General features: G+C 35.5%; 1 pseudogene; it reads right to left on the bottom strand.

Moving 5' to 3' along the window:
* Positions 1-17,132, bottom strand: part of LOC149531778 (putative aldo-keto reductase 2) — a 140,091-nt pseudogene extending 122,959 nt beyond the window's left edge.
* Positions 17,133-18,670: the final 1,538 nt, after the last annotated feature.

The raw sequence follows: 18,670 nt of genomic DNA, 5'->3' as shown, positions 1-18,670 counted from the left end.
CATTTCTATATTGTTTTAATCTCCTATTTTTTGAGGAGTAGGTTCCTTTGATCTAAGAGATGATCAATTCAGAATCCCCTATGACACACAATTTCTTAATTTTGTGGTGTGTGGCCACTTTGAGTCCTAGCAGCAATGCTTCATATTCAGCGATGTTATTAGTGCAGGGAAACTTCAAGGTGAATGAATACCTGAAGGTGTTATTTTCAGGGGACACAAAGACTACACCTGCCCCTGCACCCTCCTTAGAACTAGCCCCATCAAAGAACATTTTCCATAATTTTGGTGAATTCATGCAACATTCAACCTCATTTTCAATGATAGCAGGAAAGTTTTCCACTTCCTGAATAATTAATTCAGCCCTGAAAGCATTAATCACAGTGTCTAGGAAACAAGTGGTATCTTTGTCAATTTCTTCACCTAAGATGTGGTTAACCCTTGGTTCCTTATTTACCCTGACAGCTTTGTCCCCTATATGGAAGGTAGAATAAGTAAGGTCACATTGTAGGCTTCCCCCCATGGCAACACTCCATTTTCTTGAAAGTAGCATCCCGTAGTGTGGGGGTATATCCACCACAAGGATAGACATGGTTAATTCTACCTCAGGAAATGCAGCCAATTTGAATGGTAAGGCATTTATAGTACCTATTACTGGAACTTCTCTAGCATCCATCCCTTGGCATCTACCTTGCTTAGTATCCACCTTCAATCCTAGGGCTTCCATTACTTTGAAAGGCATTATAGTGTTGGAAGCTCCAGAGTCTATCATACAATTTTTTAAGGTTTTCCCTTTTATGATTAGACTAAGGAAAAAAGGATCAATATCTTCTATGAATGCAATTGATGAATCATCTAAAAGCATCTGAGGAATCTAGGATATAATACCATTGTCCTCTATTATTAATGGGGTCTTTTGGGCTACAGCTTGATCATCAATACTATTGTTGTTTGCTATTCCACCCAACCATGACAAAGCCTTATTCTTATGCTCTTCAATTCTAAAAAGCTCAGACAAGGGTACTTTCATAGTAATTTGAGATAACATGGCAATCATATCAACAGGTTCAACCACAGTAGGTTTTACAATAGTACCTAGAATCAGAGTCTTTTGAGTAGTGGGCACCACTTTTTGCTTGAAAATATCTGGTTCTGATTTCTCTGGTTGCACTACTGTCTTTGTTGCTTCACCTATCTGAAATTGAACCTTCTTCTTTGGTTCCCATTTCTGACCCTTGTTCTCTTTGATCTTAGGCACATCTATACTGACTTTCTTGTGTTGATCATTTTTCTTATGAGTGGTGTCTTTGATGAACACACTAGATGGCCTTCCTGCATCATTATTTATTGCTCTATTTCTCAAATTGTAATTACTATGGACTTGTGAAATCATCTCGGCTGTAATTCTATCAATTTCCTCCTTGGAGGGGATTCTTAGGTTTGTGAGACCTATGTCAGAAAATGTATTGCATACCTTATCTGTATCATTCTTTTCATCATCTAAAAATATTTGCTGATGATGTAACTGGTAAGCAATTCTCTGGCTAGTAACATCATTCTCGGGTTCTTCTGAATCAGAATCTATCAAATCATCAGATGTGTTCACCATATTGCAGCTTATATCATCATGGTTTTCCTCTTCAGTTTCTTCTTCTGCTTGCACTCCTTGAGCTTGGGCGAACGACTGGGCGACATCACAATAATCAGCAGAATGAGGTGATTGGCATATAATGCACCATGGTACATCATCATTCATATTTACAGTGTTCCTTTGCAGGGGGTCTGGAGTACCCTTATCTTTCATATTTTGGGTCTGTTTGGGAACTGGTTTACCATCTTTCCACTGAGTGGTGTAAGGGTAATTTTGCATCCTAGGCTGTCTATTGAAATTTTTGTTATTCATAGGGGTTCTCTCAGTAACATTTGGCTTATTGAAAATAGTGGGATTCATCTTCTTGAGCATTTCTAAAACATGGCCTATAGTAGGTTCTTCAGGCTTTTTTTCTTATGGGAGTTTTGTCACCCTCCCTTTTATTATTATTCTTAGGATTGAAAAGCTTAGGATCATCCCTCCTCCCTAATTTGCTAGAGGCCTTTCTATTATTTTCTATATTCACTGCAACTCTATAGGCATCTCTTAAAATTTTAGGATCCTTATCTCTCAGTTGGTAGGCCATTTTGCTATCAAAAGCATTGAAATAGGTTGTGAGACAGACGTCTTGATTTAACCGTATAAACTGAAATAGTTTCTACATCCCCTTCTAAAATCTCACATTGAAATCAAATGTGGATTCATTTGGATTCTTCTTGATGTTATTGAACTCATTCAACATGAATCTTGCATTAGTATTGTCCCCATATTGCTCTTTGAACAATTTCTCCAAATCACTCCATGAAGTAATACTATCATCAGGCAACCTCTGGAACCAATCCCTTGCATCCTCTGTGAGTGAATGCACAAATAATTTCATCACCATGTCCTCATGTTCAACTTCATAATCATTGAGCATGTCAATGAAAATTCTCAAATGTTCTTCACCAGTAACAGCATTATTTTCAGAAAACTTAACCACTTTATCCCTTAAATCAAAAGATATGGGATGGGGGGCACCAGGAATACTGGAAAATGATATTTTTCTATATTTTTTGAGGTATATAGGTTTCTTCTGGAAACTAGGAACATTAGAGGTACTAGTTGTATTAGCTTGACTCAGGAGAGCAGCTTGGGACAGCTGTGGTGGGACAAATGGGACTTGAGTGCCAATATTGGAAGATGAGGTAGGAGCAGATTGGGGTACTCTCTGAGTCAGGATTATGGGACCACTAACTGGTGCAGGATTTGTAGGTGGGATAGAAAAACTAGGCCATGAATTCAATGCAGAATTAGACTTTATGAATTGGATTTTCCTTCTGGTTTCTGTGGCCTGAGCTTCATTTTCAACCTTCTCAAGTTCTTTTGCAAGGTCTTCCCTCTCCTTTCGAGCCTTCTCTAGATCTAGATCTAATTTAGATATGGAGGCTTGTATAGGTTTGCTCGGTATGGCTTGAGGCTCATTTATTTGGATTCCTATAGCCATGCCTTTCCCTTTATCTGGAACTATTCTAGTGGGCTCTATTGGATCAACTTGAATGGGTTTATAAGCTTGAACTTGAGCAATAATTGGTTCTTGCCTTTGATTTAGGCGTTTCTCCTGTTGTTGAACTTTAGCTCTTAGATTATCAACATCTCCAAAGACATCCTGATGGAGAGTGCGGGTATTCTCTTCTAATTTTTTATTTTGCTCTTTCAAAGCAGCCATCCTTCTTAGTAGAGTATCTCTTTCTATTATTGCATCCAAAGTGGCTCGCTCCCTCTCCTTTTCAAGATGGATGCGTTTAGCTTCTTCCTCAGCTATCCATTTCTTCAAAAATCCTATTTCAGATTGCACTTCTTTAGAATCAGCAGAGGTTGCCTTGAAATCAACAGGGTCATCTAGATCTATAAGGTTTGGTTCCATATACGGGGCTACTCTGGGATTAAAAGGGTTATCAAATGAACTCCTAAATCCTAGCCTACAATTTATATTTGCTACAGGCTCTGGTCTTAGTGAAGCAATTCCCATAGTAGATACATCTTTGTCTTGAAAAACTCTCTGATTTGGTAATGGGGTACTGAAAATACCTCCTATGAGTCTTGTATTTTTGGATTCAGAGCTAAGCGAAGATGACTCTCTTGCTATTATTGGTTGATAATGGAAATTTACAGAGGCATTACCTCTAGGCTTCCAAGTAGGATTTGGATCTGTTCTTTTCTTATTTTGGTTCTTCCTACCACCTTGGGGTAGATCAGTATACATTGATACATCAGGATTGACTCTCATGTAAGCCCTTGTGTTCTTTCTCTTGTCAGCCATATTCTTCTTTCGTTACAATAAGCACTAGCTTCAAAAACTTGACTGAGTTGCCACCCTCTTTCAGGAAAATATAATAACACTCTTACTGACAGAAAAAAAACAATACACAAGTAGGAACAAAAAAAAAAATGGCACAGACAGACCAATCACTAATGTTGTAAGACTGCAACTCTTGCTTGTTAGATAAGACACTTGGATAAGCTGGATGCGTCAGTGTGTAGCAATGGTACTTGGGTTATATCTTCTTTAAATCCTCAAGTTTTGACACTAAATATTTCCTTATAGCTATGGGAAAAATAAAGATCACACAACACATACGTACTCAGTAAGACTAAAGACCACTGCAGTACTTTTTACAGATGTGTTAGACAGTCCCCAGCAGAGTCACCATTTTGTTGGTGTTTTATTATGATGTTAAAATAGTGCTAAAACTACTAAGCAAAAAAAGGCTTAATACCTAGATATCAATACATACACAACCTAAAGAATAGCCAATTCTCATTATCACTTGCATATGCAAAGTACTAGGACCCAACTCCAACAAAACCTTAGACGATTTTCTACTCTTTTGGCTCTGTAAAAACCAAGGCGGGTGTATCAGAGTTGTAAAAAGTGACATATCAGATCAAGAAAGGATCAGAATAGATACATCAGAATGAGGATCTGGAATCAACAATTAAGGATTGCAAGTCATCAGGTTAAGACATTCTACCATACTTTCTAACCATTGTATTGTGAGAATGGAAATCCTATGTTGATAGGTTGGCTTAGTAGCTATATTGGTTTAGCAACCATATTGTAGATCCTTAACAAGATTGTAATCCTTTAATAGGGTAACATTCTAATTGAATGCTTGTAAATCCTTTAACCAGGTCACTTTTAACAGGGTGAAAAGTCTTTAACAGGATAGGCCTTTTATAGGGTAGACCATTAGAAGTGGTCAAACTTTGTAACCTTGAACAGTTATATATTCTTGTAGTGATACTTTGTGGGTGTCATCCCCACCCTATTTTTACATTCTCATTTTGGAGGGTTTCTAGGTTACCAAATCTTGTGTTATCTATTTTCATGCATGACTTTACTTTTATGTTTATTAGATGAATTAGATGCATGTGAATGTTTTCAGTTAAAAGGTTTTAAAGAGGTTAAAGTTAGTTACTTCTGATTCCCCCCCCCCCCCCCCCCTCAAGTAAATCTTCCCAATTGTAAATTCCAAAAATTGGTATCAGAGCCAAGTTCTCACAAGGATGAGCCTTAAAACTTGGAGAAAAGAACGAGAAATTAAAGTCTACAAACTTAGGAAGTTCATAGAGAATTAGTGAATATATATACAACTTTCTTTATATGCTTTGGAAGAAGCCAAAGAATAACTGAGAAAATCCTTAAAGAGAAGAAGAGATATTGCCATAGCTAAGAATGATACACAATACAAGGAGATTGACACCTCAAGATTGTTTGCAAATGGAATTTCAAAGAGTTTAATGTAGCAATAGTAGACCTGATGGAGAAGAATAGAGCTCAAGCAGAAGAAATCAGAACACTCAAGCTTGAACAAGAATCACAAGCCATGATGCTTTCTGAGGTGACTAAAAAGAACAAAAAAGCCATTAAAGACAAGGATATAAACAAGAGAAACCTTAAAAACTGACTAGAAGAAAAGTCAATTGAGCTTGCAAGACTTTCAAACATGTAGCTAGACACCCTAAGTTGGATGATGAATTCACATCATGAACTAAATGTCAAGGATATTGAGATCTCTACACTATAGATGCAAATTGAACAACTACAAAATGAACTAAAAAGAGAGAAGGAGAATGCAGAGAGCTTCAACAAACCTAATGAGGCCACCAAATACTTTGAGTAGCTACTGAGATCACCAAGGGCTAGAAATGATCCTTCAGGACTAGGATACATCAACACTGAACAAGTAGAGTCATCCAAGACTACAGAAGAAAGGAGTAAGAAAAATAAGAACACTAAACCTACTTGTCATTTCTATGGTAACAAAGGACATATCTCTAATGTATGCAGGAGCAAGAATACCCATCAACATGACAAACCCAAGAATGTGAGTCATTGTCATAAGTGCAATTAGCAAGGACATCAAGCACATAACTACAAGAATAAGACCATCAGGACACCAAGATTTGAAAGTCGCTACTATAATTACAAGAAGTATGGACATAGAGCTTTTGAGTGCAGATCAAAGCCTATGTGGACACCAAATCAACCAGCTAAGTGAAATAACCATGGACATTACTACAATTGGGACTACAAAACCAGGTATAGCTATCATTACTGTCAGGAATATGGACACATTCTTGAAAATTGCATAAGAACACATTTTAGAAGGAACTATAGTAGATGGTTGAGCCAAAACACATGTTTTAGTTATTTGGAGACTGGTCATATTAGTAGGAATTATCCAACAAGGTCAAAGGCACCCAACTCAAAGAACAACAAAGGCAAAGAGAAGTTAGATGTTGAGCACATCAAAGGAGAAATGAATAAGACATGGAAGAAGAAAGATGGGTGTAGCACATGAAAGGAAGGGATCACTTCACCTTTAAGGATAAGTGGTCACACATCATCAAACTAAGCAAAAGGAAGGCATGAGGAACTAATTTACAAAGATTTATCATACATCAATTCCTAAATAAGAAAGTAGTGAAAGGAAGAGGTCAGCATGAAAAAAGATACAAAGTTAAAATTTCAAAATTTTACAAGTGTTGCCGAGTTGCACTTAGATACTGAGTAAAATGTCAGTGCATGTCGAGTTAACTGTTAGAGATATTAGAAGCTGAAAGATTAGTTGAAGCCAAGTTGGTAGTAGTAGCTGAGTAGAGAGAAAAATTTAGTTTAAGCCGAGTGGGTAGTACTTCTATGGATGTCGAGTGATGAAAAGCCATTGAAAGTCAAGTAATACAGAAATCCTTTAGAAGTCAAGTGGAGAACTGTAAATGCATTAAGCATTAAATGCAATGAAAATAGGGTATATTATCACATTTTCAATCATTTTTCTTCATCACGAATGAAGAGGAAAGATGAGAAAGAGCATAGAGTGACTTTATAGCAGAGAATCTAGTGTTTAAACAAATTTCAATAGCATTTTAGCATGATTTCATCAATTTTTAGGTATTTACATTTGTGTTGAGCTATGTAGTTTCATATTTTCTTTGTGTTCAAACCCTAGATTGCACAAATGGCTTCTAGCTCTAAGAAAACTCAAGAGAAGGAACCATTTGAGGTCCAACTAGAGTCCAATGAAGTGAAAAAACCTCACTTCCACCCAATCCCTAAAGTGGCATATAAAAATGACCCAACTCGAGCCCTATTGATCATACCCCCTTAGGTAGTTATGGTTCAAGATGTAAGAAGATGTTAAAACTATAAGATTGGAGCCATAGTAGACATGGAGATGAGGGAAGCTTATGAGAGACTATGTGATAATGGAGTTTTGAAGGAAGAATATTAGATTGTTGAGAAGAAGGGTTTGATGCAAGCCCTAGAATTCTCCATAGTATTCAAATTGAATGGATTAGGCTAGTGCTTAGAAAAATACACGATGGAAGCTTCTAGTTGGAAGATGGTCCAATAAAAATTACAAAAATGGTTGTACATAGAGTGACAGGGTACCCAACCCTAGATCGGCCAAAGACCCTTAGGAGTGATTCTAAGGAGGCAATTGAGAAGAACAATAGTGCTAACTGGAACAAGAGAGGGATGATGATAGATACCATTCAAGACCTTGATTTTCTTGTCAGAGTCATTACACACAAATTCTACCAATCCAGTAGACTTAACAATGTGCCTTGCATTGCAGTGGATGTAGGCTACAAATTAGTGAAAAAGGATCATACTTATGATCTTGCAGAACTAGAACTGCAATAGATTAATGAAAATTTAGTAGCTATAAGGAGAACCAAGGGAGCCCAATGCAAGTTTGGTGCTATTTTGATTTGTATATTCTTTTATGTATAGAATGAGTTTCCTTCTTTTGGTAAAGTAGTGTGGAAAGAAAATAGGTCAATAATAGCTCAAGTTAATGAATACATAGAGTAGATGGGAGCTAATTTTGAGACCCTAATGACTAGCTATTTTGAAGACTTCAAGAAGACTATGAAGCAAAGGCTAAGAATTCCATTTTAGTTGGTAGAGAAACATGAAAATAATGTATGCTTTCTTGTAGATATTGACTACACATACATACAAGCTACCATACAAATAATGATATGGTTAAGACCTCTTGGCTATGAAATAAATATAGATGAGGCATCAGTAGCTATAACTGCACTATTAGTTGAGGAGGTGGAAAAAAGTGCATCACATTTTAGAATCTATGACATGGTTAGATCAAAAGTGGATATGGAGTTAAAGACTACCTCCACACTAAAAAAGAAAGACAAACTTGTTAAGAGGTTAAAGGCCAAATTTGGTGAAGGCATAGTAGAAGAAGGAGGTGAAGAACTAGAAGATGATGAAGAGGAACAAGGTTAGGAAATGCTTTTTTTAACCTAAGGAGGGGGGGAAAATGTAGAAGAGGAGGAAGGTGTTTAGCAAGAAGCACCCAAGGGTAAGCCAAAGAAAATAAAGGCACAAAAATAGCTAGTTGCAGAGCCAAAAGGGAAGAAGAAAGAAAAAAAGCCTAGCCTAGCCAAGCCAACTACAAGGGTAGATACCAAGGCAAAAACCCAAGTGGAAAAAGAAAAAGGAGAAACAAAAATAGATAGAGTAAGGAGGGCTTGCAAAACAAAAGAAGAGAAGAAAGTATGTTGCACCTCCTGAATCAGACAAAGAAAGGATAGAGTTTGATGATGAGCATTTTAGATTAGTAAGACATTCTACCAAGTCTAAATTGGAAAATATTTGTAATAACATTAGAGATAATGTAGATTTAACCATTTTAAAGACCATTGATTTCAATAAGTTTTCAAGGGAACAAAAAAACATAGTAGAAGAATCCATCTACACTATGATATCTAAGTTCAAGACCACCCCACTTGAACTAGACAATTCAATGCCTAAGGAGCTAAGCTGAATTGTTGAAAATAAATGGCATTACTGTTTTAAAATGGAGAAGGAAATAAGGGATTCAAAATTTACTTGTGTATTTCTAGACCTAACTAAAGGTCAAATAACTAAGGCTAGTAAGAAACATTGGAGAAAATTTGCACTCGAATATAGAGACTTTAGAATTTTGCAAAATCAAATTGAAGATGTTGTACAAAAGTCCACACAGATATGCAAATTAATTTATGACTGACAACTATAAGGAAAGGTCAAGAAGAGCCCTTTGAGGGAAGAAATGATGAAGAAGAAGAGGAAAATGAGAAAGAGGAGGAGGTAGAGAAAGAAAAAGAAGAGGAAATAGTGGAGAGGACACAAGGTGAAGAGGCAACAACTAAGGAGTAGTAGCCAGAATAGAGTGTCCAAGACACCCAACTACCACCACCAAGTCCTCTACACACAAAACCTACAAAAATAATAATTGTGAAGGATTTTCCTAACATCTTAGGTTAGAACATAAATCCATTGGCTACAGAGGATCCCAAAAAGATCCTTCACCAAACTACATTGCAATCACAACTATGAACAAATTATGTTTTGGTGAGTGTGGAAGAATTACAAAAGGTTGTAGCAAAGATCACTATGGAGAAGGTGAACACACAAGAACCAACTTCATAACCTCCCACAACTATAGTAGATCAACTTAAAGAGCAAGCAACACATGACACAACTATTAGGGCTGATCATATAGTCACAACAATAGCAACTATTGAGGAGCCATCAAAGGAACAAATGGGACAAGATATTCCTACTGCACAAATCCAAGGTGCACCTCCTCAAATAATTATTATTGATCAAGGAAATAGAGATGAATAGAAGGAAGAGGAGAAAACCCCTAAAGAAAAAGAGTAGGATGAAATACATACATTGGTGAACTTTCCTACCTCAGGGACTTCTACCAAAAAGTCAAGCACTGATGTAGTACGACTGCAAATTTCAGCACCAAGCTCAAGCTCCACCAAGGTTGCAAGGGCACTTCACTATGGAGACACTACACTTGATGAAAAAATAGTCATACCTAATTATGACTCCAAGACTATGAACCTAGCATAGATAAATGAAGTGCAAGAGGCATTAGAGAGAAGGAAGAAACAAGAGATACTCATAAATGAGTATAGATAGACGGAAACACTTGTGGAAATCAAAGACATATTCCGTGATGAAACATAGCCCATCATGGAGCAATTTCTCAACATAGTGGACCAAGTACAAAATGAAGACCTTGATACAAATGTTAAATTATTAGAATGGTTGACATGAAAAGAAGTTTCAAATGAAATTCAATGAAAAGATATCTAGTGAGATAGCACTTTCACAAGTTGAATTAGCTAAGAAGGTTAAGAAAGTGAAAATAGTACTTGAGAATATATTCTCATTGTACTCTAAATTGTGTGACTCATCATTCTTCATAGAAGAAACTAGCCAAAGGATTTTGAGCTTGGAACAAAATCTCAAGATTTGTAGCACACAGCTACCCAAAGATCTAGCTCAAAGTGAGAAGCACTTTACAACTACACTTCACACATAGAAAGAGTTAGCTATATTGATAACAAAAGAGACCAATGTTAACGCCAAATTCATAAAAATTCAATCTTCCATTACCCCACATTTAGAAGTTCTACACAAGGAAATGGCCCATGCAAAAAATGTTCTAAAGAAAGATCCTAATCTTTCTACCTTAGAAGGCCTAGTACATCTTGCAACAAAGATATCCATCCAATACAAATCATTGAAAATTGCCTTAGATAATTGGTATGCTTCTTTGAAGATGATCGTGGAGGTAAATAAAACTATTTTGGTTAAATATTATATTCATGGAAGTATTAAAGAATATCTAAAGGGGGAGATATTCAAATTCAAATTTTGAGGAAGTAATAAAGGAATAAAGCCAAAAGGATGTAAAAACTGTAAGAGAGATGTGAAAAAGAGGGAATAGATACAGAGTACAAACAAAGCAGAAATAGGGCACATAGAAACAAAGGCAAAAGAATGATAAGGTAGAAAAGAAAAAGAGTATTAGATACATCAACATGAGACAAATTCAGCACAATAGTTTTGGTTGCAAAAATGGCACATTAGCTTGGGGGAGTTACAAGATTTTGAGGTACGCAAAATTTTTGAAAAAGTTTTTGAAGTTTTTTACATATGCCAAATAGAATGTGTAGTATACTCATAAAGATTAGATTCATAATGTTTAGTTAAGTATTTTTTCCACTCATGTCAAAGGGGGAGATTGTTAGTCTCAGATTGGTTTTGACAATTGATTGTTAATACACTTAACCAATTCTCAAGATGATCTTGAGTATAATACAGAAGCTAAGCTATAGTGTGTGCCAGGCCAGAGAATTCAATAGGTGTCGAGTGATGCCGAGTCACTATAGGTGTCAAGAAAAGTATAGATTTTGAGTGAAATAGGATTGCTATACGAGCCAAGTGAGAGTAAATTCTTATATGTGCTGAGCATCAGCAAATAGTAAGTGTTGAGTAACATAGAATCAACATATGAGTTTGTACCTTCACAAACTTAAATGTAAATCATTTTTGAGCTAACATAGGATGAATCTCGAAGGATCTTGAAGATAAGATCGAATCTTTTGTATTACTTATGTAATTAGCATGCAACTAATAAGAAAATTGGAGAAGGCATGCAACTAATAGGAAAAGTGCAAGAATTGAGCAGGAAATGAAGAGTGGATATTGATTGTAGATTCATACCTAACCATAGGTCTTTGAAATCTTTAAAAGGAGGATGAAAAGCCATTGTATGGGTGAACTAAAGAAAATTGAAGAAGGATATAAAGACTTAGAGAAGAGTAGAACAACATTATAGAATATAGTTGATCAAGAATAGAGTATTAGAGTTGTGAAGAGTGACATATAGGATCAAGCAAGGATCAAAATAGACAAAGTAGAATGAAGATCTAGAATTAGCAATTAAGGATTGCAAGTCATTAGGTCAAGACATTCTACCATACTTTCTAATAATTGTATTGTGAGAATGGAAACCCTATTCTAATAGGTTGGCTTAATAGCTATATTGGTTTAGCAACCATATTATAGATCCTTAAGAGGATTGTAAATCCTTTAATAGGGTAACATTCTAAGTGAATATTTGTAAATCCTTTAACCAGGTCACTTTTAATGGGGTGAAAAGTCTTTAACAAGACATGCCTTCCATAGGGAAAACCATTGGAAGTGGTCAAACTTTGTAACCTTGAATAACTACATATTGTTGTAGTGATACTTTTTGGGTGCCATCCCCACCCCAGTTTTACCTTTTCATTTTGGAGGGTTTCTAGTTTACCAAATCTTGTGTTATCTTTTTTCATGCATGAATTTACTTTTATGTTTATTAGATGAATTAGATGCATGTGAATGTTTTTAGTTAAAATATTTTAAAGAGGTTAAAGTTAGTTACTTTTGATTCACACTACCCTCTTAGAATTAAATCTTCCCAATTGTAAATTCCAATAGGTTCAACCTATATTTTCCCTACCCCAATCCCACATTGTTTGCATTCTTGATATCCCAGAATCATCTTGGTATGAACCTTTTTTTTTTTTTAAAGAGGGGTAAATGCTTTGACCTGGAGCTATGAACCAATGAGGTCACAAACAGGGGACCTCATCCCTGTTAGATTTGAACCTTGATGGGAAGGATAACAACTCAACAACTTAACCATCACAACATGCCACTATTGGCATCTTGGTATGAACCTATTTATACCTACCTCAAAGATAATATTTTTCCCAACCACCACTCCTGAAACCAAAAGAGAAACTTTGTAAGAAAAGCCTCTCATTACACTCTCATAACTGAAACATTGTATCGTAGGGGTCTTGACAGGACTTTGTTTAGGTGTCTAGAGAGTGAGGAGTCTAAAAATGCTATGTAAGAAGTACATGAGGGAATTTGTGGGTCAGATTATAGTGACTTTACTTTGGCCAAAAAGATTCTTAGAATAGATTATTTTTGGCCAACTATGGAAAAGGATTCTATTTATTTTGTTAGAGCCTATAAAAAATTCCAAATCCATGGTAACCTTATTCATGCACTAGCTCAAGCTATTCATCCTTTCACAACACCGCGACCCTTTTATCAATGGATTGTTAATTTTATTGTTATGATATATATCCCTATTCTAATGGACATAAATGGGTCATTATAGCAACAAAATACTTCACCAAATGGGTAGAAGCAGTGCCACTCATGAATGCTACAACAAAAAAAAATTCTTTATTCATATTGAACCATATTATCAGTAGGTTTGGTACACCCCATTCAATATTGGTAGATAACATCCTACATTTCAAAAATCAACTTGTTGATGAATTATGTGATAAATTCCATATCATTCACCATTCATCTTCCATTTATTATCCCCAGGGAAATGGTCAAGTTGAAGCTACAAATAAAAACATCACCAACATTCTGAAGATGGCTCTTGATAATTTTGGCTAAGATTGGCACCTATAACTAAATCCTAAACTTTGTGCATATCACACAAGTGTGAGGACTCCTACAAGAACAATAACATTTTCCTTGGTCTATGGAAGTGAGGCAATTCTACTGCTAGAGGTTGAAATTCACTCCCTTAAAGTCACTTTACATGATGTAATGACTAATGAAGACTATAGGGTGGCTTGTTTGGAGTAGTTGGAACTTCTATAAGAATACCAAAACATGGCATATGAACATCTTAAAGTGTATAAAAATAGGTTATCTAGACACTATAAAAAGAGGGTCAAAGAAGTGTCTTTCAAGTTGGTGATCTAGTTCTCAAAGAGAATCCAAAAAATCAAGTTGAAAGAGAGGAAAGGAAAGTGGGAGCCTAATTGGATAGGTCCCTATATTATTGTTGAGTCATTTAGGATTAGAACTTATAAGTTGGCCAATTGTGATGGTGAGGAACCCCTCAATAGCATTCATCTAAAAAAATTTTACATTTAGAACCTATAACAATCCTATCGCTTGTATAATAGAAATGGATCTAAAAAAAAAAAAGGTTCAAAAAGGATTGAGACTTTTTTTTAGAAGGACAAAGAGATAACACCTTTGGACTTCCATAAACAACACAAGTCCTTTAATGTGAAAATACAACAAGTCATGGCTCAAACAACTCTCTTTAAGATAATTTTTGCTTGTTTGTGGCCTTTTCACTCCATATTGACATACTACCTAGCATAATCATGTTAATTTCACAGATACCCAATTGAGAAAAGCTTGTGGGTTATAGTTTAGTGGTTTCTTGGCATTAGAAATAGCTCACAATAGATATAACCAACAAAACAACAACAAAGAGGCAGATAGGCAACTCAGAGGAAACATGGAGTCTGATTATGTTATAAGATATCCTAGACATGAATTGTAGGAAAATCAATGCACATCTAAAAAAAATATGCTACATCCAATAGTCCCCAACATCCATCTTAGCCTTCATCCACCCCATTTGAAGTCCCAAAATTTATTTTTTGTCTCCATGGTCCCCATTATAGCCCTCTAAGTTTCTTTTTAGCCTTCCCAGCCCACTTTTGGTCTCCTTGACACTTTATGTATTCCAACAGGCCCCAACTATCTCCATATTCCAACAAATCTCACTCACATCCTCTCTCACAAATTACCAGATTAAAAAATCATCAAAAACATTCAAAAATGTTGAAAGGTGTCAAAAATAGTCAAAAATGTTAAGAATTATTAAAACTATTCAAAAATTATTTAAAATTGTCAAAAGCATTAAAAAATGTTGAAAATTATCAAAATCAGTCAAAAAATATTAAAAATTATCAAAAACATTCAAAAATTGTCAAAAATAGTTGAAAAATGTCAAAAATTATCAAAAACATTCAAAAAAATGTTGAAAATTGTCAAAAATAGTAAAAAACATTCACAAATTGTTGAAAATTGTCAAAAACAATCGAAAAATGTTTAAAATTGTCAAAAATATTCAATTTTTTGTTATAAATTCTCAAAAACATTCAAATATTGTTATAAATTCTCAAAAACATTCAAAATTTGTTACAAATTGTTAGAAACAATCAAACAATCCCAACAATATAAAAAATAGCCTAAAACTCAAGTCAATTATTGCCAAACTCATCTAAAATAGGCTAGTTTAATTTTGCATAAATTATTTTGTATTTTTCAAACTAATGATCCTTTGATCTCATGTCGAGTTGATGTTCATCTATAATTGTTGCTCCTTCAAGACAAGTTTACGTACCTCAACCAATTTTATATGGAATCAATAGTGAGGCCCACTTCATTGAAAATTATTTAAATATTTTATGGCATATTTTATAGCCTTATTACCTCTGGAAAAAATAATAAACAAGTGCCTCACTTGATTAAGAAGGGGCGTAAATATGTCTTGAAACATCTTCCTAGGCTTTGGAAAATCTTGCAGAATGAAAATAGCATAAGAGGTGCTAGTAGAGTCCCCATTTTTCTTCTCCTATCAAGAACAAAAAATCCTGACATATAATTAGTCTTATTTATGTTGCAATGGCCATGATTGATCTAGACCGCTTCAACAAATATATCAATCATATCCCGAAAGGCCCAGATATTTGTCAAACTCTTTCATCATCACCTAACAGGGGGCATAGAATAAGTAAGCATAAGTTTGAGAGATTATCATAATATTCTTTCCTTTTTGGCTCCCACGGCACCTTTTTAGGTCCCATGCGCCTTTTTAGGCCAAAACATCTTTTTCAAGGCTTAGTTTCACCTTTTTAGGTCTATCAAGCACCTTTTTCAAGGCTCTCTTTTGCCTTTTTAGGCTCAAACACCTTTTTCAAAGCTTCATTTTTCCTTTTTAGGCCCAAATTCCTTTTTCAAGGCTCGATTTAACCTTTTCAATCCCCAGATGCCTTTTTCAAGGCTCAATTTTGCCTTTATAGGTCTCAAACAGCTTTTTCGAGGCTTAGTTTCACCATTTTCAAGTCCACATGCCTTTTTTAGGGCCCATCTAGCACCTTTTTTGGCCATCAACACCTCTTATGGGCCAAAACACCTTTTTTCTATTCAATTACCCCACATAAGTGAAGGTCAATATTCCTCTAAATATCCCATCATTTGCACTTTTATGGATATTGACCACCTTCCAAATATTTGGAAAATTTCCATAAAAATCCAAATATCCCAAAAAATAAATAAATCAAGATTCCAAACAATTTCAAAAATATCTGGGTAGTCCCACCTTAATTTTTGTGAAATACTTTATTACAACAAATCCATATTTTTAATACATCATACACCATATAAAATAAATGTTTCAGAAATAAATCCAACTGTAATTTTATTTACTAAATAAAGAGTGTTGGTTACAAACATGCTAATCCAAAATATGAATACATAGCTCATGAATGACCTCCTCGTAGAGGTAGAGCATTTGGGTTTCTTGCTGAGGGCATCCTCAATTGCCTAGTCCTAGATGATGATGCCCTAAGTATCATCCTTGAACCTTCCTAGATCATGTCCTTCATAATTGGGATGTTGCCACACCTTAACATAATGTTCGTCTTCTCCATGAATTTCTTCTCTAAGTAGATGACTCCTCTTGTTTATTCCAAAGGGATGGATTGATCATATAGCTCCATATAATATGTCACCTCTTGTGCAGCCTGGACAGACTACTCCATAACATCCTTCATCTTTTCTCACAGTCTTTCCACCTCAGGAAACATTATTGTCCTTTGTGCAATATCATGCTCCCTTTCATACTTATTCACTAGCATTTTCATCAACTCCCTCTCATGTTTCACCATATTCAACTAATTTTGGTACCAATTAATCTATGCATTATTCACATTTAACTACTTATGAGACTTATATGCTATCTCATTGGTCTTCACCATTGTCTCCTTGAACTCTTTAACTTGAGACTGCAACAAAGCTAGTTGATTATGGATCCTCTCGAAAATAGCTCTCTTAGTAGCCACAACTACCTCTGTAGTTCGTTACTCTTGCTCACTCGGCTAACAACACTATTTCTTGGTGATTAGCTTCAATTCATGAACCATCCTCTCAAACCTTTTCAATTAGACCTTGAAAGAACTTAGCATCTTTTTCTACCTCGTCAGCTTGCTCTTTTTCAACCACCAGTGCTTTCTTCAACTCTTCTTCCATCACCACTGATGCATCATGCGCTGCTTGTACCACAACATCAAGTTGCATTACTTGAAAAGGTCAAAATCTAGATAACACTAGATCATCTATTTGTTCTTCGAGGATATTTTTCATGTCCCCCAAGATGTTCTTTTCCTTCCTCCATATTTCTGCTACTAGCCTCACAATAGATCTATGTTCCACTTCTGGTAAATTCTCTTCCATAGGTGGCTAATCTTCTACATCCACTTCTTTTGTTAATACTCTCACCCCTAGAGGTTTCATCTCCTTTGCTATCTCTCTATTCTATTCTTTGCATCACACCTTCTACTAACAGTTCTCATAAGGTAGGATCCTCCTCTTTTTCTTCTACAAACTCCTCAACCAAATCACCTTGGTTTTCCTCTTCCACTTCCAGCCCACATTGACACATAGTTCAATGAGAGGATGCTTCACTCTCTTCTTGTCAACTATGTTTGTCTCTCCTCCTTTGTCTCCTTAGTAACTTTACATCCACTAAGCTTTCTCTATCATCTTTGGCCCATCCCCCTGGCTAACATCATCTTCTTATTGTGACTGATCTAGCAAGCTCGAAATGCTTTCACTCATGCACTTACTTGGAATTTTGAATAAGCTAAATAGCTATGCTCTCTCCTTCATCATGCTTTATTTCATCTACGTTTCACACTTATTTATGGTTGTCACTCACCCTACCTCCCACTTCCACACTCTTACTACATGTCAACTCTATATGTCCTACTACACCAATACCAGGTACACTTGTCACTTGTCTCTAACATCCTAGTATCAGGTACACCTGAGTTTGAGGTTTAACATGGTTAGCTTCAACCACCCATCACTGGCGATGTTCCTATTATTGTTTTTCCACCACAACTTTTATTTATCTATGGTCCGATTAGAGGAGTTATGATTTTTTGTAGAACTATTGTAGAAACCCTTACCATCTTTAGATAATTTAATAATGTCATTTTTAATCAAGGTTTCTTCTACCTTAGCAACATTTTCTAAGGTAGTCATAAAATCTTTAGGGCCTTGGAGTTGTAGCCAATAATTCATGGGTTTTGAGAGAATATTAGTGAAGATGTCTATCTTCTCTTTGTTTGGTATGTCTCGATGATACTTGGCAAATTTGTGTCTCCACTATTTTAAGAAGACCTTGAATGATTCTCTACGAAGTTTTTTTGCGTTACACAAATCAATCATTGTAACTTCCCTTTTGATGTTATAGGAATATTGGGTGATAAAAATGGAAGCCAATTGATCAAAGGTTTTAATGTTGGAGGGTAGCTTGGAGAACCACTCTATAGCTTGCCCTCCAAGACTCCTAAGAAATAGATGCACTAGGTAAGTTGTGTCATGGATAAACTCCATACTTAGGGTATAGAATTACCTAAGGTGATCTTGTAGATCTGATGTACCAAAATATTTATCATATTTTGGTATCTATACATTCTAAGGGAAAGGTGTAAAGGTAATGTTTTTATAAAATGGAAGAGGGCATACCTTTTCAAGGTTGAATTCTACAGGTTGTATTTTCCCTTACTTCATCCATTCCATTTCCAATTGTAAGTCTTGTAATTTTTTTG

This window comes from Cupressus sempervirens, chromosome 11, assembly GCF_028749045.1.
Source record: "Cupressus sempervirens isolate cs-2001-9-10 chromosome 11, ASM2874904v1, whole genome shotgun sequence".
NCBI lineage: Eukaryota > Viridiplantae > Streptophyta > Pinopsida > Cupressales > Cupressaceae > Cupressus > Cupressus sempervirens.
The sequence above is the reverse complement of the archived record's forward strand: the minus strand, read 5'-3'. Positions and strand labels throughout refer to the sequence as shown.